Source organism: Typopeltis vanoorti, chromosome 24 (genome assembly GCF_054136105.1).
Source record: "Typopeltis vanoorti isolate ZY-2024b chromosome 24, IOZ_Tvanoo_1.0, whole genome shotgun sequence".
NCBI lineage: Eukaryota > Metazoa > Arthropoda > Arachnida > Uropygi > Thelyphonidae > Typopeltis > Typopeltis vanoorti.
This window is the reverse complement of record NC_143572.1, coordinates 29,390,868-29,414,351: the sequence shown is the minus strand read 5'-3', so window position 1 is coordinate 29,414,351 and position 23,484 is coordinate 29,390,868. Positions and strand designations below refer to the sequence as shown.

General features: G+C 33.9%; 1 protein-coding gene across 1 annotated transcript in view; it reads right to left on the bottom strand.

The window, feature by feature from the left end:
* LOC150093059 (very long chain fatty acid elongase 1-like) overlaps window positions 1-21,774 on the bottom strand; it is a 54,742-nt gene extending 32,968 nt beyond the window's left edge. Inside the window, exon 1 of the mRNA XM_090413394.1 lies at window positions 21,606-21,774. The gene's annotated coding sequence lies outside the window, so the exon portion shown is untranslated. The remainder of the gene's footprint in view (window positions 1-21,605) is intronic.
* Window positions 21,775-23,484: the final 1,710 nt, after the last annotated feature.

The window sequence follows — 23,484 nt, the reverse complement described above, 5'->3', positions numbered from 1 at the left end:
ATAGATCATGTATGCACTTATTTATTTTGTAGCATATATTTATACAACAACAACATAAAAATCTGTAATTTGCTTGCATATCAGTTGAAGAGCTGTTACCTTGACTGTAACAGCTCTTCTGACCGTAAATGAAATACCAGTACAATGGCTAAATTGTCTGCATATCCTTATGGCTCATTACTATTTTGTTTTTATCGTGTGTTCAGAATTTTTAATTTTTGATTGTTTATTATTTATTTAAAGTTTTAACTTAATTTTGAAGTTATATTTCTTTAGATATTCCATTATAGGTCTAATCTCAACTTTATGTATAACCTGATTTTTATTACATTAAATGCAGAAAAGTAAATAATATTAAAAAAAAAGTTCATAATATAAACATATTATCAGTATTAAAAACTTGCAATTCATCTGTAAATAAATATTAAGTTTGTAGCAGACGAAATTAATCAGTTATCCTGGAATGCTAATTTATAACAATAAAAATAAATAATGCTAAGTTTAATTTTACAAGCAGGTATAATTAAACGATTTAAATTCGATTTATTTCAATTTGGGACGAATTGTTAAAAGTAAGAGGTTTTCAACAATGAAATATCGCTATTTATTAGCATCGATTTACTTGAATATAAAACAACGTTATCCACTGAGTTCCTGTTCTGAGCAATAATAAAATTATTTTATTACACATATGTTAATGAACAGACAAATAATTCACACTACCAGGAAAGTTGAATGAATCAGCAGGATACTTAAGAAGAATTCCTTGAATGATTCTAATTGATAAAGAATTTATTGACGATGTTTTAATGGGATTAAGAGGAAGTAGAGCATATATATTTTTGTCTTAGACTGCACACTTTCGCATGACCTCTTTGAGCTCTTAACGCCAAGGCCACACAAACGATAAACGCTAAGGATGAATTTAACACTCCCTGATAACCCGCAGGGCTATCCTGGCTGGGTTTCAAGTTTACACTTCCTTAAGACAAGGGTGGTATGTCCAGCACGTGTAACTGCGTATGTCCTGCTGATTTATTTATTTATTTTTTATTTGCATCTACCCACACAAGAAAGTGATTACGAAATCTAAATAGAATAGTAATGTAAAGAGATTACTAAATGTAAAATAAAATTTAAAAAAAAAAAAAAAAGCGATTTACTTTATATAAAGTGTGTGTCATTCAAATAGGTTATCACTTTTTATGTCTCGTTCGTATAACCTTCATCCTAGAGAGAATCACAAAGGCAAGCTTATTCGCTTTTGCATTTTCTAAACAAACACGTTTTATCTTCCTCTGACGCAAAGAAAATATAATGTACATGCTGTCTTGAAGTTGTTAAACTAGTCTTCACCATTGAACAATGGCAAATTCCATGATGCAGCTGTAGTGCACATTAATTGTACAATTCAAGCGTACAGAATGGTTTCATATAATTACTTTAAATCAAAGAAAGTTAGTCTGATTTTAATGTCTGTTTTCTACGTACTTCGTTTTGTTGAAAATGACTTTGCTATGGCAACAAAATAAAACAGATAAATATATTTTTAATCCTGTAGAAACACTATTCACCACCACGTACGTTTTCCTCATTTCTTTATCATGTAATATTAGATTTTACGGCAACTTCTTCCTTCGAGAGCTGCTTTTAAACAGATATTCTTCAGACCATGTCACTACTTGTACACTAAACTGAACCTTTCACGTTTGATAGCAGTAATATTGATTCTACTAATCTACAAATTCTACCTGCAGGGAATCCCCGTATGGAAGCACCGTCCAGGCTATGATTTGCTGCAGAATTCAGTAAAATTTTCCAGGTATATGGAAATTTTTATCTTTGCTCCATTTGCACCTATCTTAGCTCATGCTATCTCCTGCATTGATGACCTGACCAAAGTTCGGTCCACTCCACAAAGAACAACTCCCTTCATGTCTCCAAAAGTTTTCCGACAAAAAGAAATTCGAACAATCGAAAGAGAAATCCAAAAAACCCGAACAACCTGAACACAATCAAGACATCTGGTCCTGATGGTATCCTACCTATTGTGTTAAATATTGTGCCCCAGAACTAACACCTATCCTGTATCGCCTCTTCAATCTATCCTCTTCAACTAGCATCTATCCCATCCCAAAGAAAGGTGGTAACGTCAACCAACGAACTACAGAGAACTTCTGTTCTCTCTAAAATTATGAAGAAAGTCACCAACAACCAACTCTTGAACCTTCTAGAGAGACACACCAACTAATCAGTGAGCAGCGGTATGGATTTCACCGCTCGCCATCTACAGCTGACCTTTCTTTCACCATCCACCTATGAACTCAAGCCATGGAGAAATTTAAAGAAACTCACGTGGTTGCTGTCGATATTTCAAGGCATTTGATAGGGTTTGGCACAGGAGCCTACTCACCAAACTGCCATTCTTGCCTTCCCAACTCTGCAACCGAATCACCAACTTTCTCACGGATCGCTCAATATGTGTCATGGTGGACGACTTCCTCTCTTCAGATTTCTCCACCAAAGTAAGAGTACCCCAGAGTTCTGGGTACAGAACCCTGTCGTCTCTTGTATGTAAACGACCTGTTCTCACAGTCTTCCAATCCAATACACTCCATTTCTCCTTTTCATTCGAAAAACCTGTTAGTACTCAAGTATGTATTAGAATCCTCAAGATCTATCAAGACGATGGACCGAACTCAGACTCCTTGCTATATCTCAGTGGAGCTGGTACAACCTTGTAAACTTCAACGCCTCCAAAAATCAATTCTGTGTGATCTCTCGCAAGAAGAGCTCGCATCCCTTACCTTCAGTAATGCTGAGATCCAAACACGATCAGATTTCTCTTCTTCGACTGACCTGCACCTCCGATCTCTCCTGGCACAACCACATTTCAACTGTAGCTTCTGCAGCCGACAAACAACTTGGTATACTTTTACGCACTAGACACTACTTCACATCTTCACAGCTGCTAACTGTATACGAAGCCCAACTCTGGCCTGCCATGGAATATTGCTCCCATATTTGGGGTGGTGCACCAAAATCCTCTCTAAGATTGCTCGATTCTATCCAGAAGAGGGAAATCCGTCTAATTAATGATCTCTTTCACATACCCACTTCAATCACTTCACCCCCCCTCTCAAAGACGTTCAGTTTCTGTCTTGTGCCTCTTCTACAGATAAATTCATGAAGAATGATCTGCTGAATTGGCCACTATTATTTCTACACTTTCCTCCAAAATGATTAAAACAAGAGCCACTGCTAACCAACACTCTTCTACAATCCATCTTGAAACTCACCGAACCAACTTCACTACTTCCTCTTTTATTCCATCTACTTCTGTCCTTTGAAACAGTCTCCCCCACTTTGCCTTCCCCAAAGATTACAACCACCCTCAGCTGTTCAAGCAAAACATGAAGAGTTTCCTCTTGTCTACAGATGACTCTAGTGTGCTATAGGTCTTGTGACCTTTCGTGTGTGGAGCTAGTGTCTCACACAAGGCGATAAACTTCATCTACAACCTTTGCCACTTTCAAAACATCTAAACGTACGTTGCAGGCCAAATTCTTACCATAGGTCTTTAATTGGGATAATGGAAATTCTCTCTACTCAGCCAGGCAGTTAATAATCCCTGAGTGGATTATTCTTTCCGTTTTCTGATCTTAGCTTTTGCACTAAACGCATCACTGAAACTACTCTTATAGAGGCATAAAATGATTGCTTTATACACATTTCCTTATTACACTGTAAATTCTCGTTGCGATCACTAGATATTGAAGAAATTTGCCAAGATTCCCAACTTTCAAAATATTCCAATCTCTAAAAAAAGATGAGACTTCTCTTCTTGAAGTCTTGCACAACTTGAATAATACGATTCTTCAGTCCTTCAAGGCGTCACAAATAACTTAGATTTTCCCCTCGAATAAAGTAAAGGCGATAACTAACTTCCATAAACAATTGGGTAATAAATTACACCAAATCTAAACGACACTAACAATCTCCTTTGGACCATCTTAAATTATATGACTAATATCAAGAATACATATTCTTAGGTATTATAATTATGAATTACAACTGAACCAACTAATTGGATGAGGCAACTTTATTCACGCAATTAACTTTATATGTTAATTGCGTGAGTTCTTATGGTGTTTCCCTGTTTTGAGGGTTAAAAATCCCACTTTTCAGATAAACTCTGTTACCTCTGTTTGAACTTGTTAACTTGTGCACGTGAATATGTTGAGATGTGTTAACAAACTGATTGTTGGATACGTGTTAACAAGTTAACTCTGAGATTTAGGAAAGGGTTGACTCTGAGACGTTCACTTGGTTCAACAGAGTCAAATTGTTAACTCTTCTTGATTAATTCGCAATGCGAATTAACAAGTCGACTGTTTAAGACATGCCAACTCTCAAAGAAAGTCTAATTATTCGCATATTAGGAGAACTTGTGATGATAATACTTTAAAAATGGTTACATTTTTACCTGCGTCAGAAATGAAAAATGAACAGGAAAAAATGTCGTGATAATACTGATCACTTTTACTTCAAAGACAATAATGTCATTCCACTTAAAAGCATTTTTCCTTCTACAAATCCTAATTACTGAGTACTTAAAATATAATGGTTTCTGTATTAAGTTAGTAGGTTACTGGAGCTTTACCGTGACCTAAAGTAAGGCCAAGAATTTTCCTCTATGCAAAGATTTTCGGACTGCGTTTCGATAACTGGTTCGCTGAATTGGGGTTAAATAAATTGCACTGGATGTTGGGTTTATTAGAGAGGCAATAACTTCAACAGCGATAGAACCCATTTCTTCATTAATTACCACGCACGCACACACATGCACGATCTTCAGGATATGCGTTCTGTAAAAAAAAAAAAAGTGAAGAAAGTTTGACCTCGCCAGAAGATGTAAAAATATCGGACCTTTTCCTCTTGAAGTGGAAAATAGATACTTTACATATTAGATTAGGAAATCGAAGACAAATTTAGAAACAGCCTCCTATAGAGGCTGTTTCAGCAAAAGTGGTGTGTGTGTGTGTGTGTGTGTGTGTGTGTGTGTGTGTGTGTGTGTGTGTGTGTGTGTGTGTGTGTGTGTGTGTGTGTGTGTGTTTCATTTTTTTAATGATTATACTTCGAAACTACCTTGAAATATGCCATCAGTCTACTCTGTATTATTTTATACTTTGTCAGTTTTAGTATAGTCGTCCTAATTTATAGGACGCTGTAATAAACTTTATAACGTATAGCACTCTCTGAGTAACGCTATTTTCGAATTATGGTAGCTAAAACATTACCAATAATTTAATGCTCCAATTGACAACAGACGTCCTCAGATATGGTCTGATTTATAGAATAATATGCCTCACAGATTTTCCCACCGGGGATACCTGCTTCTTTTCAAAACGGAAGCCTTCTCGAAAGAGAGCAAGGTGAATGCAACAGATGGTATGTGTAGTACTCTGTGGCCTCCAAAAACGTTTCGAATATGTGCATTGAAAAAGATATTCATTATACGAGGGTGTGGTGATTCAGAAAATAAGATAAGAGCACATAACACAAATGATACACCATTTCCGAGGAAATGGGCAACAATTTGAAATCATGCTTAGTTTTTTTCCTCAAAGAATAACAGGTGGCATTCGAGAGCCGTTATAAAATGGCAGGACATTTGAATATGGTGATAACAGCACACTGAACTACTCTTTCGCATTTGATAAAGCTTGGACACTAGTAAATCACCACAATATCAACTTCTACAGTTCTAAACTCTGATCTAGAATATTCAGTGGGATGCTGATGATTTTGTTATTGCAGTAGAGTACAATCGTGCCTTATTATTTCCTGAAAAGGAACATTTATTTTTACCAGCCTAAGTTTTGCAAACATCTAAATCTCTAGATAAGATGATCTCTCTCTCTCTCTCTCTCTGTCTTGTAGTTTGTACGAAACTTATATACTCCAAGAAGACAGTATTAGAAAGCTTTGCCTCATATCGAATTCCTGTCTCATCTGACATGAACGAAGAATAAATAAACTATAAGCTAATCAATAAAACAAACAACCCAAAATGTTCTTCTGTTTATAAGAGGGGGGAAAAGAACTAAAAATTTGAAAATGAAATAGCAACAATAGCAGAAACACGAAATACAAGCTACACTCGCAAAATCGAATACCAGATCCACTAGATGTTTACAAAAGTAAAAGTATTATAAAAAATATTATAAGGAAAGCTGTTCGAAGAGGCGTATTAGTAATATTCAAAACAATTTACAGTTTCGTCAAAACATATGTTGTAAATTGGTAAAGCATTCGTAAGAAAGATGTATCAGCAATTTTAGGGTTTTCAAAAAACATTAAAAGCAGAAGGAAGAACAGATGGAACATCAGAGTTATTTATATATGGCGTTTTAAAGTAAGATTTCTGAATATGTTAAATATGTGTCAGATTATCTGCATTACACCACAAGAACAGAAAAGGCTAAAATAATATCAGATTTTAAGAAAGGAGATAAAAGTTCATGCGAAAATTACATGCTAATTAAAAAAATAATCAGTTTTCTCTATTGAATAATTTTCTCTATTAGCGGCTAATACATTGTATTATCTTATTCAATAAAGAAAATTAATTGTTTTTTAATTAGAAGGTAATTTTCGCATTATTAGCGTCTTGAATGCTGCATAAAATCGTATAATAAGATTTTAAATAAAAGACTTGCTACTGTTACTGATAGTTTTTTTTTTTTTTTAATTTAGAGGAACATGCTGGATTTAGGAACAGTCTAAGTGGCATCGATAATGTATTAACACTAAAAAAATCAAAGAAAAAAAAGATTGGAATTTCTTTAGAGACCTACTTGGTATTTATAGATTATGAAAAATCTTTGACCAAGTTATGAGAGAATACTCGTACATAGAAGAAGAAGAATTTTATGACAACAGTGTCCGATACAGCTTACACAATAGTGTTTGTAATCTCTAAAATTAAAGATGAACTTCAAATACTGTGGATTAATCAAAATGGACAAATAGAGAATGAAAGTGATTATTATTATTTATTTCATTTTTGTCATCATCTTATGTAAGAATATTTAACTAAAGTTTAGCCATCAAACAAATAGGAATAAGAAGTGATCACGGAGTGGTTAACAACAGAAGAAAAAAAATTACAGGATGAAACATAATAAAACGAAATATGTAATGATCATAGTGATACATATTAGCCAACATAAATTTATACCAAGAGGAAACTGGAAAAAAATTATGCAATGAAGTAGATAATATGAATGAAAACAGAAATCTATCAAGGTGATAAGATACAGGAAAAGCTTAATATAATTATGATAGAAAACGTACGTAAGATTGCAAAAGGTAAAAACGATTAAAAATAGACTTCTTGGAGAAAAAAATCTATTATATTATAGGAAATAAAAAATCTAATTAGAGAAGGAAAAAATTGCAGTAGAATTTATTTATAGAAATTACATAACTCAATTAATAAAAAATATTAAACACGATAACAAGAAAAGAAATGTGAAATGATCGAGGAAATAATAGATAACAACAAAAATATGAAAGTATTACGAAAGTCTCTCCGGATAAGGAAAAAGTGTAATAATATTAATACTATTATTATTAAATAAAAAAAGATTTAAAAAGTAACATACCAAAAGGACCAGACAGTATTTTTCAGAACTATATAACATCATAAACACTGTGGAAGCCAAAAGATTGAATAGATGGAAGTAGAAGAAGAAAACATTCTAGAAATACGTTCTAGAAATTGAACATGAAATGAAATATATGAAAAATAATAAAATGCCAGAAGAAGGAATCACTATTGAAATGATGAAACAACAGTAGCAGGAAAAATTTTAACACAAGAACTAAACAAATCTGTTTAATCAATACCTTAAAAGCGAAAGATATGCCAAACAACTGGACCAATGTTATCATCCTACTATCAAAGAAAGTAAAAAAAAAAATAGAAAGTTACTGACATGTAAGTCTGTCACAAGTATATATAAATAATAACAAACAGAATCTCGAACTTAATGGAGGGAGTTCAGCCCAATGAATACAGCTGGATTCAGAAAGGGATTTAGCACAGTCGACAATCTACTGATATTGAATCAATCAAGAGAAAAATGCAATACAACTTGCATGGTATTTAGGTTTTATAGAATATAAAAATGTCTTCGACTCAGATAAATAGCAGCAAATCTAAGAGCAATGAAATATAGTAATAAACAAAATATATTGAAATGTAACATCTAGTATCCTTATGTATGAACACAGAAACCAGTAAATAAAGGAATATTGAATACGTTAAGTAGATAGTATTTCATCCAAATTATTCAAAGCAATATTATAATATGCCCGTGGATTAGATTGAAGTGTCAAAGGAATTAATATCAATGGTTAAAAAAGTCTAAATCATTTACGATATGCTGATGATATTATAGTAATGGCAAGCAACAAAAGAGAACTACAAGAAACGATGAATGAATTAGATACAGTATCAAATAAAGTAGATCCATCCTTATGCGTCTATAGTTAAAGACACTCAAGAAAGGATGGAATAGGAAATGATGAAATAATAAATGAATTAAAATATCTGAAATAAAAGAACGGTAAAAGAATTGGAGAGAAGATGATGTACAGCGAATGATAAATGGAAGACTATCAAAGGAAGCAATGAAATATAAACTTGGGGGGAGGGGGGGTAGAGAGATATAAGAACCAAAGAGAATGAAAGTATAGCCCTTTAGATGCCAAAAGGCTTACAGCACATATCTTGAATGAAAAAGAAGAAAACGAACAAAATATTTCATCGAACCCAGTTTAATGAAATGTTTTTCTCCCATCACTAAACTCATCAATTTTCACACCATAAAAGTTGTTTCAAACTCAGTAATTTTAAATCATAATGATCGTTTTAGTTTGATTATCTCACTGGCGAAAAAAATGTTAAATTCTTAATTTAAACAGGCTGTAGACAGTTATTTGTCGCAGCACGTACAACGGTCGATGTTGATTAACTCTTCAGACATTTCGGTATGCTGACGTCAATTCGTCGAAGACACATTAACAGCATTGTAGGATTTTAAAGTAAATTGTTTTTTTTTTGTTGTTTGTTTTTTCAATTGCAAAAATGTAACCTCTGCAGTGTCCTTCAAAATTAGTTCCCGTTCTCTTTACATCACTGTACTTTACTGAAATTGCCTTTAGGCAAAAGTACACAGTTTTGACATGAGTGAATGAGATGAATACAAAAGTGACATCCACGTTGTCCCATTACCCACGGTTTACTTAAGCAAACATCTTTTGTTAGAGAGTGGTGTGTGTGTGTGTGTGTGTGTGTGTGTGTGTGTGTGTGTGTGTGTGTGTGTGTGTGTGTGTGTGTACCGTTCAACTGCATTGAGTCAGTTCAAGGTCGACACTCTTCAGCACATGAAGGTGCACGAGGTTGCATGATGTTTAACGTAACACGTGTTAGTGCTTCTATTACAGTATATGAAGGAATCTTCATTCTTACTCGGTGACTGAATGATTATGGCTGATACAGAGCTGTCCTGAAATATCCTATGAAATTAATCAAAGTCGACTTTTATTCAGGCAGCTGAAAATAACTCGAGATCTCTGATATGAGATTTCTGAGGAAATAAACAGATGGTATCAATGGTAGTATCACATTAAAAATGGGGATATTAGGAAAGAACTTGCCATTGTTAGCATTCAGGAATGTGTCAGCAGAGCTAAATTAGAGCATTTAGAAGTCGAAATTCATTTCTGCGTAGTTAGAGCTCTGTGTATGATATGCAGTCTTTATAATAATAAAAAAAAAATAGATTGAAATTATAATGGAGGACATCTGAATCAAAATCAAATACTAGTTCCACCACAGGAAAGAATCACAACATAGGCGATTGATTCACGAAACTATAGTTAAAACCCAAGTGCCCAGGATCAAAGATAATAAAAGTCGTACTGATGAACTGGACTTGGCTTTCGATTTAAAGAAAAGAGTAGCGAATGAATACAGCAATAAGACTTTGTGAGTGTGTTTGTATTTGTATATAAATCTGTTAACTGGTGTGTGTTGTTCTTCCAGTGGGCTTCTTGTGTGGAATGAAAAACATTGACATCTCACCTTCAGATGAAAAGTCCCTATATAGATTTCTGCAATCATAGAGAAAAAAAATCAAATCGTATTGAGTTTCTTGTGACTATTGTACTAAATGATTGCAATCTATATAACTCACATAAATTGTACATCGTAATTATTTTTGGGAAAGAAAAAAATTATGAAGAATAGAACTTTGAAATTGTGTGAAATTATGATTCATATGATTTAATTATATGAAGAGTTATTCATGTTTATTTAATTGTTTTATGATGAAAAGGACGTCCAATCCCGACATGATCTTCAACAGGTTCGTGGCCTTCACTTAAACACAAACAGTCATTGAAATCACGCCATTCGCTGGTGCCATTTACATCATTTTGCAACATTCGTTGATGAGTTGTAAATTTTATCTTGGAAAGTGGCTCAACATTTGCCATTGCAATGACCCTAAAAACACTCCACACAAAAAGGGTAACAAAAGCACGAGCGTAATTAAGAACCTGATGCTTTGACATTTAAAAACGAGTATGCAGAATTAATTACGTGAACAGCATTTGAGTTATTAAGTTAAAATTGTATTGAAAAATGATTTCCTAGTTAAGAAGGCAGACATAAAGAATGCCATACATTTAATACGGAAAAAAAGAGAAACTCAGCACAGTTTGAGAGAAAAGAATAAAAGAAAGAAATATTATTATTATTGTTGTTGTTGTTGTTGTTGATCAAGTGAACCTTATGCCTTCATGTCAATATACATTTTGGTTGAGGCATTTAATTAAAAATGACCATACTTGTTTGCAAACCCACCACTTTGAGATTTTTATTGCGTTGGATGGAAGTGCATATAAACTCGGCTACCTTCCTTGGATTTTCATCTTTTACTAAGCAAATGAAAATATGCTGCTATCTTGTTGTGAAGAAAATCCAACCACTGAGCGAATTCCATCTTGACAAATTGTACATATTAGATACGAAAGATCTCAGAGTGTAATTTAATCTTTTGTGGATGTATCTTCATGCTAGATACATTTCCTCTATTGAACAAAAAAAAAAAAAAAAAAGACTTAAAAAGATTCCTGAGAGTATAATGTCTGTCTTGAAAGTTCGGATATGAACTCGCAGGTATTATGCATAGTGGAGTGACTATACTTTCATATTTGTTGTTCTTGTCTATGTATTTGTATCTGTTATGTTATTTATTTATTTATCCTAATATCTTGTCTACCCATCTGAGATTGTACTCATTCTCTACAACAGCGATTTCCACATGTTCAAAATCCAGCTCTTTCTTTAGAAATCTCTAGAAATGCATAATATCTGTCCTGAGAGATCTGATGATAAGTCGAATACAGAGGTGAGGAGTTCTTCTTCTGTGGCTCTGAATTGTCTGCTCTCAAAACAGTGAAGTAGTCTCATAAACACACATCTGCAGAAATAATCCATGTATGTGAAATGACTCTAAACCACTTAACTAGAGGACACAGCCTATTGTAGGATGGAAAAGATGAAGAAGAAAGATGGAAGATATCTCTCTAGTTTGACTTCGACTGCATAGTGTATGTATGACAATGTTGTTGAGAGTTCACAAACCAAGCTATGCAAACATCATCCGCATGTCTAATCAATTTTTTAGTTTAATAAATGCCCTTTTGATGACTTTCTATTCAAACGTTTCAAATATAAATGAATAACGCAATGCCAAATTGACAGATATGACTTGTTTCAACAAAAGGGGAATGGTACGAGCATTCCTGCTGACAAATGGATATCTTTCTAGTTTCTGAGAATGCCAACTAGTTGTTAGATGACCTTTATGACCTAGGGAAACGATACCTTGCTTGCTGAAGCCTGAATTAGCGATTTCATCAAAACATGTGAGGCTTTGTGACCACGTTGATGGCTACATGTTTAGAATAAATATAGTGTTTGACTCCATAGGGCTAGTTACTCAGTTCTCTAACTGCACTGCTGAGTTTGTTTATGGTATCCATGCTGAGTTTTCCCTTCTAGTATGTCATACGATCCCTGTGTTGTAGTAAAGGTTATCAGATCAAGTACGAATGATCCATTCTGATTAAAACTAAGAATTTCAATTACTTTGTATCGGTTATTGTTTTAACTGCATAGTAACTTAATGTAATAACTGCCACACTCGTTTAGGACGAAAGTTTCCCATTTTGTTAACATTGTTCTCCGAACAAGGTAAGACTTGGCCTCCAAGTATACTTGTGGAGTATTTTACTTAAAGATTTCTTGGTTATCTTCTCTCTTGTGTCAATGATCATGTTTGTCCTCTTGGTAATTTGATACCTCAAGTACAATCTGTACTTACTTTAATAATCAAATTTTAGCAGATAAGATTCAAATTAACGAACTGAATGTAATCCAACTCTACTGATTCTATAAACTTTTTAAGGGATTGCTAATATCAACACTCACAATCTAGACAGCAATTATCAGTTAGTCAGTATCAATAATATAATATTTGAGAACAGCCCTACTGTAGGCACTTAGCTTGGGGAATGGCTTCATTTAGCTTAAGATCATCGTTTTCATAATTTCTTTGTATTGCACATTTTGCTATTTCATTCGTTTACTTTTTCCCTTTCTTTCTTGCGCTTTATATTTTTAGAAGCTGTGAAGCAAGAGTTCAACGGCAGATTTACCAATGCCTTGCAAATTAATTGATAAACTGATTGGTTAAGAATGTTACATATTCTGAACTTAACTTCTTCTGTGATCCTTGATTTTTATCATTCTTTCTATACTCTCAAAACTAATGACATAAATCTAAAATTCCCGAAAGATTAAACGTAATGATATTGTACTGAGGCCAAGCAGGCTGTATTTTATTCTTGTTCTACCCTTCTGACGAAATATGTTCGTATTTGTTAAAATCCATAGCTTTTTTATTCAAGAGTGATGCAATAAGATTCTCGAGAAATCCTAGTTTTTTTAGCAGAAAAATCCGACCACCTCTATATGACACCAACTAACTAATTATAATGTTAGTTGGTGTCATATAATGTTCATTATAATGTTCTTCACGTCCTAGACAACATACAATCTTTACGATCTAAGTCTGTCGCTAACGAGGAGTTTCTTGATGTTCTTTTATATCCATTACAAACTGGTTTTTTTTTTCATCTTGATTTTCTGTAAACATCGTATGATTTCTATCAAAAATATTGCATTTGATAATTTTCTATAATTAAATTTTAAGAGACATCTCTAAAGACAATTTTCTATGATGAATGCCTAAAGAAACACCTCTAGAGATTTTGATTTAATATCCAAAATGCACTCTATTGTTGGTTTAATCGCAGACAGAATTACACAAATGCCTTGAAGATAATCTGCTTTAAGACTTATAAATACTTGCTATTAATTTTATGACCTACAAAACAGTTGAATGTTTTTTATGATTATTTTAGTGTAATGTAAACTTTCAACAAGATTTTTAAAAAAAAATAACATCACGTTAATCTGAAATAGTTATTTTCACGCTAGACTTTTTTTCTTGGATTTTCCAAGTGAGTTTAAGCATTAACGACATTATAATGGCATAAAAAGAAAAATAGTCAATTGTGTAAATGTAAGACGAATTTGGGGATGAATACAATTGCCTTGTTATAACTGGTATATTCCACCACCGACTCGTCGTTAATTTGTTGAAAGCACAGACATCCGTTAAATTCTGGCAAATTTCCAGGCTGAAGTAAAAACAATGTAAAAACCATGTTGGCAAATCTCCAGAACCAAAAGAAAAATATGCATAAACCATAACGAGTTCTTCTCAGAGGAGATTTCCTATTCCGCATAAGGGATATTCTATTATATCGTTTTAAAACTATAGCCGTCTGTCTTCTTTGGGATATATATGAAGTAAACAGTAACCTGTGCGAGTACGTCAGACAGGAAATGCTAATGGAACCAGTGATAACCTTCAAATTCTTAAAAACCAGTTAAAGTAAACGTCATTGAAGTACTGCTGATAATACTGACCCAGTTAAAGTTCGGTGCTGTCCCAGTTATCTATAAGTAGTGTATCTGGCTTGAAATCCAATATTTGTTGAAGCTTTTAATTGCTTTATTGAAGTTATTTATCTGTAAATCTTAGCTGGACAGAGAGAGAGAGAGTTCGAATTTCCACCCCGAAGGGGGGTGTACTCCGTTCTCATAGGAGATAGCTGGATTTTCCTCCTGTAAACTCTGGCCACGCAATTTATGGACATAATACCCTAGTTCATAACCTTAGTACCTTTGGCCTTTGTTCAAAACAATGGTACGACCAAAGAGATGGTTAAGCTAACAGAATCAACTCCGTCGGTTATTCATTAACACCAAAAGAGTTAGGACTCATTTTTTATAGGCAACTTATTAGTTTTTAAAAAAATAATTGTTATAAATGTATATTACAAACTTCTAGAGGTGTAGAATTAACTCTACATCAAATAAAAAAAATTTATGCAAAATATTGAATAAATCGAAAAACAGAAATAGAAAGAATAAATATAGCGTAATAAATATAGATAAAATATAGATAGAAATAAATAAATATAGAGCAACAATGATACTCAACTTGGAATCTGTTGATCAAATTTTAGTAATGGATCTAGTAATAAGACTAGTCAAGTGGGCTTTACAGTATAGTTAAATATTTACTACCGCAGTCTCAATACATTTATTTCTTTTACCAAATTAGTTGTTAAATTAACACACCCACCCACCCACCCCCACACCCCACACACCCACACACCCACCCACCCACCCACACACACACACACACAATTTCTGCAATTGTTTTAAGATTAATTATTATTATACATTTGGGGATGGGGGAGATTCAACTTATTGAATGAAGCGATTTAGCCTTTCAAAATACATTTAAAACGTATAGTGGTCACATTTTATCAAGATTTAATGTCATGTGGTTGGTTGCTTGCTAAAGGGAGGAGAACCATTTACTGCTCACATTTTATAAAAATTATTGTAATACGATCTCTCCTAAAAAAAAAAGAAGGCTTTTTCACATTCAGTGGTTTTGCAAAGGAACTACCTTGCTGACTGAAAACATATCAAACACCTGAATTTGATAATTTTCAGGATAGTAACATAATTTGATCGCTTCAATCCTAAACAGCAATGGCCGGTTTGCTGTGTTGCGTCTTTGTTTACCAGTCAGAAGTGAATAGCAGACAAAATGTATGATCCTCCTTAACATTCCATTGTCCGTATGCTATTCATTGTAACCAAAAGTATATCCTTTCACTAAAAAGAAACAACAGTTGGATAACGATTTTCATTTAGTTGTAAGAGGCTTTGTTAGTAATTCGCAAGTTGGCTAAATTCAACGTGACGTCACGATCGCCATGGAAACTTTCTTTGGTTGTCAACTGTTGAAAATCTTCAAATCATGAATCTTCAGAATTTCAGGGTTAAGTCCAAAAGATGATGAGAACCATTGCATATTACAAGAAAAATAACGTATCCATCAGAGTCTCAATACTGTCCCAGGATAGAAGAGATGAGGTCGAGAATAAACCAATCGGGACTCAAATGTGGTTAGTTCATTGAAATCAATGAAACAGATTATAATTATAATTAAAGAAGTTTGATTCACTTCATACCATCAGGCAAGGTTAGTTTGTTGACTGGTTATTGCACGACCGAGTGCTACTAAAGAAGTAGTTCTTGGTCCTCCTGATTAGTTACCAAGGTATTCTATGTTTTTATTACGATCCCTAATCGAAATTCGAGATTTTATTCTATCTCTAAGTCAGGTTTCCCATACTTTTGACCCTTACGAAACCATTTTTGGATTCGAACTATGGCTTGGAAATTAGGGAGGGAGACTGATAAACGAAGACCTTGCTGTTAAGGATTGTAATCTCGTTCAGAGCACGTGTTGATCAGAGCAGTAGATGAAGTGGTCTGACCACGGAAAGGAAGAGTAGACGTTCTGGAGGTCATCCTACTTGATGTTGCCAAAGGAAACCAGTTTGGGAGTGGCTGAAGGGAAGGATTTCCATGAGAGAGAGAAAACAAAATTGTGATCTGAGTTAACTAGAAGAGATGACCTCCAAAATCTGCAAAGAGAACAGGTTAAGGAAAGATCAAGGGTACTGGAGAGTGAAAAGGTTGTCAGGTATATTCCGGTTGGCAGATTATTTGCGTTTGGTCGTTGCTTATCGCAAATATATTTTCGTCCCGTCTAGTTTGGTTAGTGGTGCAAGAAAAGGGGCGCCAGTTGGAGTTGTGAACATTAAGGTAACTTAGGAAGATGACTTCACTATTTGGATAGTTTTATTACAAAGAATTCGTGCTTCATGGATAGGAAGGTGAGGAGGTTAGAGTGATTTTCGGAATGGAATGGATAATAAAAACAACAGATGAATATTTTTGAACAGGGCAAAGAAATTTAAAATTAGAGTAGGTTAAGAACAAGCAGAGGCATTCTCTGATAAATGTCGGAGCTCATAAAGGCGAGGGTTTGGCGATAGGAATCATGCAGCTTGTAATTTGGAGTGAAAGTGGGCTATGGCTGTTATAGTTGCCATTTGGGATTCCATCAACTAGAAAATAATCTAGTCTAGATGTCGCTAATTGAGGTGTACGTCACTACTGATGTTGGCTGTGACACTATCATTGCTGGCTACATGTTTCTTTCGGAAACAAATGGAACGTATGTGGATTATGGACTAGCAAATCTGTAATATTGCTGGCTCATTGTTGACGAGTTAGAACAGTCTGTGCATAGCATGACAGTTTTAGGTCGCTAATCCTCTTTGACATCCCTTTCAAGAATATTCTTCACGGAGAATAGAGAGAAGAAAGAAATAGATAGAGGAAGAAAAAAAAAGAAAGAGAGAAGGATTCCCTGCTCTGAAGACAAAACATGGTGTTCACTACTTCAGGTCTCCAATGAGCAGACCGTTGTTTCACAGACAAATGAAGGTCATCGACCATCTAGTGGACCTAGTTAGTATTTACTTCCAACTTGGATATCTTTTTACATCGGAATTCTCTCATCGACGCCTGAGCTTCATTTGTGAAAACAGGTCATGATACCAGAAGGATGGGTTGACAATTGACAGGGACAGTTGTATATTGTTGCTTGGCCTACAGATTAGTGGCTTTTTAAATAACTAAATTGAATAATACAAACTGAATAATTTGTGTTATTCAAATTACCGTCAATTGAACAGTGAACTCATTGAATAATTCAAAAATATTTTTATAAAGTATCAAGTTATTATTGATGACGATGATGATGATGAATCCTTAAAACAAAATAAAATCCACAGAAACTGTGGAAATAGTAATATATTAAATAAGACAGGAAGGAAATACTAAAATGAATAAGTACCTCGGAACTAAATAATTTTCTTGGCAATTTTCTTGTTTCTCAATTTAAAGCTCTTAAAGGGGAAGGGGCCTTAAAATATTTATACTTTCAAAATTTAATGAATAAGTTTTAGTTAAGAATTTTAATTAAACCATATACAATACGAGGGAGGGTTCGTTGTAACATTTGCAACTGCACCACACCCATCAGAATCTCTTGATGTGTCCTTCCGCACGTATATAACAGATCTGTAAGTTGGTGAAATTTGGTATTCAGTAATATTTAGTATTAGGTAATTATAAAAATAAATGAAATGGATACATCCATTAAAGCCTTTTCTTTCCTCTCCCCAAAGGGAGTAGGAGGTCGTTCATCCCCAACTAAAGTTTTGGAAAACTTGAGCAAAAGGCAGGCCACCACCATGCTTAGCAGTTACAGTTGATCCAAGGCTGTTAATGATTTTCAAAAGTATCTATCCGCGGGATGCACTATATATTACTGTCTGAAATAGTGTGAGTTTATGATGCAAAACACCCAACTTTCCTGGGAAAGATCGACTAACTCGAGAAAACTGCCGAAAATTCTCGTAAATGAGAATCGAAGTTATAATGGTGAAACGCATCCTGAAAAGAGAAAAAGTTTTTTTTTTTAATGGATATTTGTCGCATTTGTTTTTCGATATTAGCTTTTAAGCATTCGTTCATTTGATTCTTGGAAGATGCATACTATAGTTTGATTAGGTGAGAATTTTTAAAGATCGATTCTTACAAAAAACAAAGGCCTAGCCAAATATACAGAAACACATACCATCATCAAGAAGAAAATAAAAGAAGCAAAGGAAAATTGGATGAAAAATTTATATACCGAGATTGATCTGTTTAGAAGAAACATGACTATTTCAATCTGTATAAGAAAATCAACGAAATTTCCAGAAAATTCAGATAAAAGCAAGTAGTGTCTCTAAGAGACGAAAGAGGAAAAATAGTTCTAGAAGAAGAGAATAAAGTACAGATTTGGGTAAAGCATGTAACAGAACTCTTCAATGATACTAGACAGAAGCCTATAAATATAAAAGATAACATTCTAGGCCCAGCAATTCTGAAATGTGAAATAAAGAATTCTATAAGATCAAGTAAAATAGGAAAAGCCAGTGGACCAGATGGTATGCAAACAGAATTTTTAAAATTAATACAACCAGATTGAACCCAGACTTCTTGAAAAACTGTTCAATAAAATATATGAAAGTGGCAAATTTCTTCGACATTGGCTCAAATCTACATTTATTACTGTCCCAAAGAAACCCAAAGTGAAATCTTGTGGCGACTTCCAACTTATTAGTCTAATGAGCCAAACATTAAAAATATTTTTGAAAATAATTCAGAATCTATCTATAGAAAAAGTGAAGAAACTCGGAGTGAAAGACAGTTTGGATATCGGAATGGTTTTGGTACTAGAGATTCCCTTTTCTTGCCCAAATATTCATACAAAAATGCATAGTAAAACAGAAAGCTGTCTTTATGTGTTTCATAGATTTTGAAAAAGCTTTCTACAAGGCCAAACACACTAACTTAATAGAAGTCCTTCAACGAATAGGGTTAGACGAAAAAGACATAAGAATAATAAGAAATCTGTATTGGAACCAATCAGCTACCATTCAATTAGATAACATTACCACCAGTGATATTAACATCAAAAGAAGAGTGAGACAAGGATGTGTGCTCTCACCACTCTTGTTCAACATATACTCAGAGGTAATCTTTAAAACGGCTTTGGAAAAATGTCCAGAAGGAATCAGGAATCACAATAAATGGAAAGATTGTTCACAACCTACGATATGCAGATGACACTGTGCTAATTACAGATAATATCATGGATCTCCAAAAACTAATTGACAGAATATACATAGAAAGCTAAAGAATGGGAATAAATATAAGCATCGACAAGACGAAATACATGGTCATCAGCAAACATCCAACCTCTTCAGCATCATCAATGAAACTGACACACAATGGGAAAACTATCGGTCAAGTGTCAAAATATAAATATCTTGGTTGCTGGCTTAATGAAAGGTGAGATCCCGAAATAGATATAAATACAAGAGTTGAAGTTGCGCGACAGTCTTTCATGAGAATGAGAACATTATTTTGCAATGCCGAATGCTGAAGTGTTACGTCTGGTCCATTTTGTTCTATAGAGTTGAAACATGGACATTGAAGGCAGCAACCATCAAGAAAATCGAAGCCTTTGAGATGTGGCTATATAGTTGAATGTTAAAGATATCATGGACAGAAAAAGTAACCGATGATGATGTCTTAAAATCTATTGGCAAAGCCAAAGATCTCATACGAACAATCAAGAAACGAAAAACATCATGAGAAACGGCAAATATCAGCATCTACAAACCACTTTGGTAGGAAGAATTGATGGCAAAGGAGCTAGAGTAAGAAAACGAATATCTTGATTGGACAACATCAAGACGTAGACAGGAAAGAGCAGCATAGAACTGATCAGATCAACGCAAGAACGTAGTTTGTTCGCCAAGAGGGTCGCTTACTTTCGATAGAAGACGGCACCTTAAGAAGAAAGTTTTTACAAAATTACTTTGAGATCTTTATCTAATTGACAGTATTTACAATTAACAGACTAACATTCTTACTGTTTTAAGCAGTTTACTCTGACACCGGAAAAAATTTTAATATATATAATTCATGTAGGAACAGTATCACTTCATACATTTCTTCAAAACTCAACCCCTAAAATTAAGTTACCTTCTCCAAGAAGTAGTAAAGATATAACATAAGCAGCAATTCTGTTCGCAGACATCTTGATATTTCACATAATACTAAATGCATATGATTTTTGTGTTAAGTATAAACGTGGGTTCGCTCCCAACAGCACTAATTAAGTTTACTTTAGATGTTTTAATTTTTTTATGTTTTTAATTTTGTTTTAGTTTTTATTTAGCGATTAATCTTTTAGTGTGTTTTATTTTAGTTGCTTTTCGTATACAAAAGAGAGTTTGTTAGATTTCAGGTTGATACTCTTGATACCAGCTGAATTTGTTTTTGTTTTATTTTTCCCCCATGTCGATTGGTTGCAGAAAGTCATTCTGATATACCATATGCTTTCTCTTCATACAGCAAGTATGTATAATGAAACTAAGTCTCTAAATGCCATTTTGTGAGATGAAAAACCTGAGAAGAAATTAGCCCGACTAACTCATTTTAAATTTAAAAATACTTTGAAAGATTCTTCGCGTCCTAAATGTTACGGTGACTCAGTTTACAGACGCCGGAAACTGCAACAACTACCCGTCTGTTTGAAGGCGATATCCAATCAGTCATCGCTCCCTCCACTCGCGTAGGAGTTTTTCCCGTACACACTCTAAGTAGTACAAAATAAACGAGTGAACACTAATGCAAGAGAAACATAAGTATGGCTAAATCATCTTCTGGCTACGCCACAGACGACATACGTGATTGCTACTGTGGAGCGGCTTCAGGTTGTTAATATATTCAATGTTGTTACATATGAATTTGGTTTTTCGCAGAAAATAAATTTTATACGCTTCTACTATTGAAATCTGATTTTACTTTATATTTTTCTGATATTGAATGTTATCGCTTAGAATTAGTTGTATTCTTATTTTATATGAATTAAATACAAAATAAAAAGAAACAGAAATTGTATATTTCGTATCCTTTTGTGTCACACAAAACGTACAGTTACCATGACAATTAAATCAAACTAGCTCTTGATGTACAGTTCTGAGAATCGATGTTTACGCACTGTATATTTATTAATCATTATTGCATAACGAAAATGTAATAAACACATTAAAACAGCTCATTTCATATAGATGTATATGATCAACAGTGTATAGCATCTCTGTCATGCGTAGCTGCATCTAATGAAGATTTTTCAGTTTACAAACTTTCTTTTAATGATAAAAGACAGCATAGATTTCCTTCTTTGATTCATTGAAAATAACATAAACCATTAGCGATCGTAGAGTAATTAATCACAAGAATTTACAGGGTTGTTGTTATGGTGTATTATGACCCGCAGTATCATTACTGTTAAATCTGATTCAATATCAAAATAAATAAATGACCGAGTACTTACAGTTCTATAAAACACTCTGGCAATAAGTTGTAATCTCTGATGAGTGTTGCAGCACAGACTGAAAACAAAAGTGATACTCGGAGATGATCTGTCGTATTAGTACCTCCGCCAGTCTCCTCTTTCCAGCAGCAAGAGGAGTTGTGAGACGCTGATCAAGTCGCGCTGCAACTAAAAAGTGCCCTCCTCACTCACTGTCTACAACGTTAATAGGACAGTTACGTCCTAAATGAAAAACAAAGAAAAAAAATAGCTTTGAGGCATAGGTTCTTAAGAAATGGCCTTGTCAGTTTGAAGGACGTCAACATGCACGCCTTACGTAACTCTGTCTCCGAGGAGAGGAAGGTACGCTTTACTGACTGTATCAGAGGAAGTGATGTTACAGCTTGGGTAAACAGACTGAGCGTGGACTTTCCTCGCTGTCATCTGTGCTGGTGAACAGAAATAATATTTCGGTTGTTTCAATCTTGGAATTTCGAACAGTTTATTACAAGATTTCGATCTTTTCCGTGAAACTGGTCATCCCTGTGTCGATAGCTGTCGATAATCTGTCGAATAGCTGTCGACAAGCAGATGAATTAAATAAGGAATAGTTGGAAAATCCATCGAAGAGTCATCTTTTGAAAGTCCCTTAAAATTAAACTATTTATTTCTTATTTTAAAAAGAACCTGTTTAAAGTGTTCCGTTGAGGTTAAAGCAATTTTTTGTAGTTTTTTGAAATTAAATTAATTTTGAAACGCACATATTTTTCTCCTATTACTTTTAAAGAAAGAAAAGCGGGTTTCGAAAATTGACTTCGTTTCTATTGCCTTGAGCAACTACTGCCAAACTGTCTGTATGTTGGCGTGTCTCAACATGAATTTTCTCGACATGTCTCAACAGGAGAAGACAATGTAGACTTTTCATGGAAAGGAAATTATGATAATAACAATAATAAAAACAAACTATTTATGCACGCTCAATATAAGTTTCATTGACCTGTTTACTTTCTTTTAACTGTATCTGAAGAAAAAGATTTTTCCTTCATTCTATTGGACTCATTTTCTTGTTTTTATCTGTTCTAATCGTAATATATTTTTTTTAATGTTGGGGTTACTTTCCTATTGACTTTATTATACATCACTAACGAACCACGTTTCAATTTCTAATTTTCTAAATTTCTCATTCATATTCATTTCTACAAATAAAAATAAAATAGAAATTAAAACAACTGAAATGTAAGAAATATAAATAGAAAGTTATATATTAATATATATATATATATAAAGAACTATAAATTATCTACCAACTAAGAACTGATAAATAATTTAAAAAGGTATTGCAAGGATCAACGTTGGATGATATAACTCAATCATCTAAACAAATAACTCACTGGCAATGGGCTGAAAACGATCCTGAATACACCCCTTACCTTTAGTAATACTGAGATATCCATACATGATCAGATTTCTCTTCTCGGACTGAGCTGCACCACCAATCTTTCCTATATATATATTATATTAGGGTTACTAAGTAATTTTATAAACTTAGTTATTTTACTCCTAATCCCAAGTAAGCAAACAGATAATAAGTTTGCGCCTGAACGTAGTTCAAGTCTAAAGGTGGTGCAACTCATATTAAAGGTGGGTAAAGCTCTGATCACTATTCTTAGTATTTTCCATAATGTAAAGCACATCTCACTAAGAGATGTATACTGCATATACATTATGTTATGTTATGTTATGGGTGGGGTCACTACCCAGACCGATTTCAACCTTTTTTTTGAGGACTCCTCAGTGAGTAGTTAGACCCTAAATAAATATAGTATAGTAAAACCTCAAATACCATACCAAGGTTCTTAAAGTTCTTAAAAGAACTGGGCGATGGACTGAGTCCTTGACT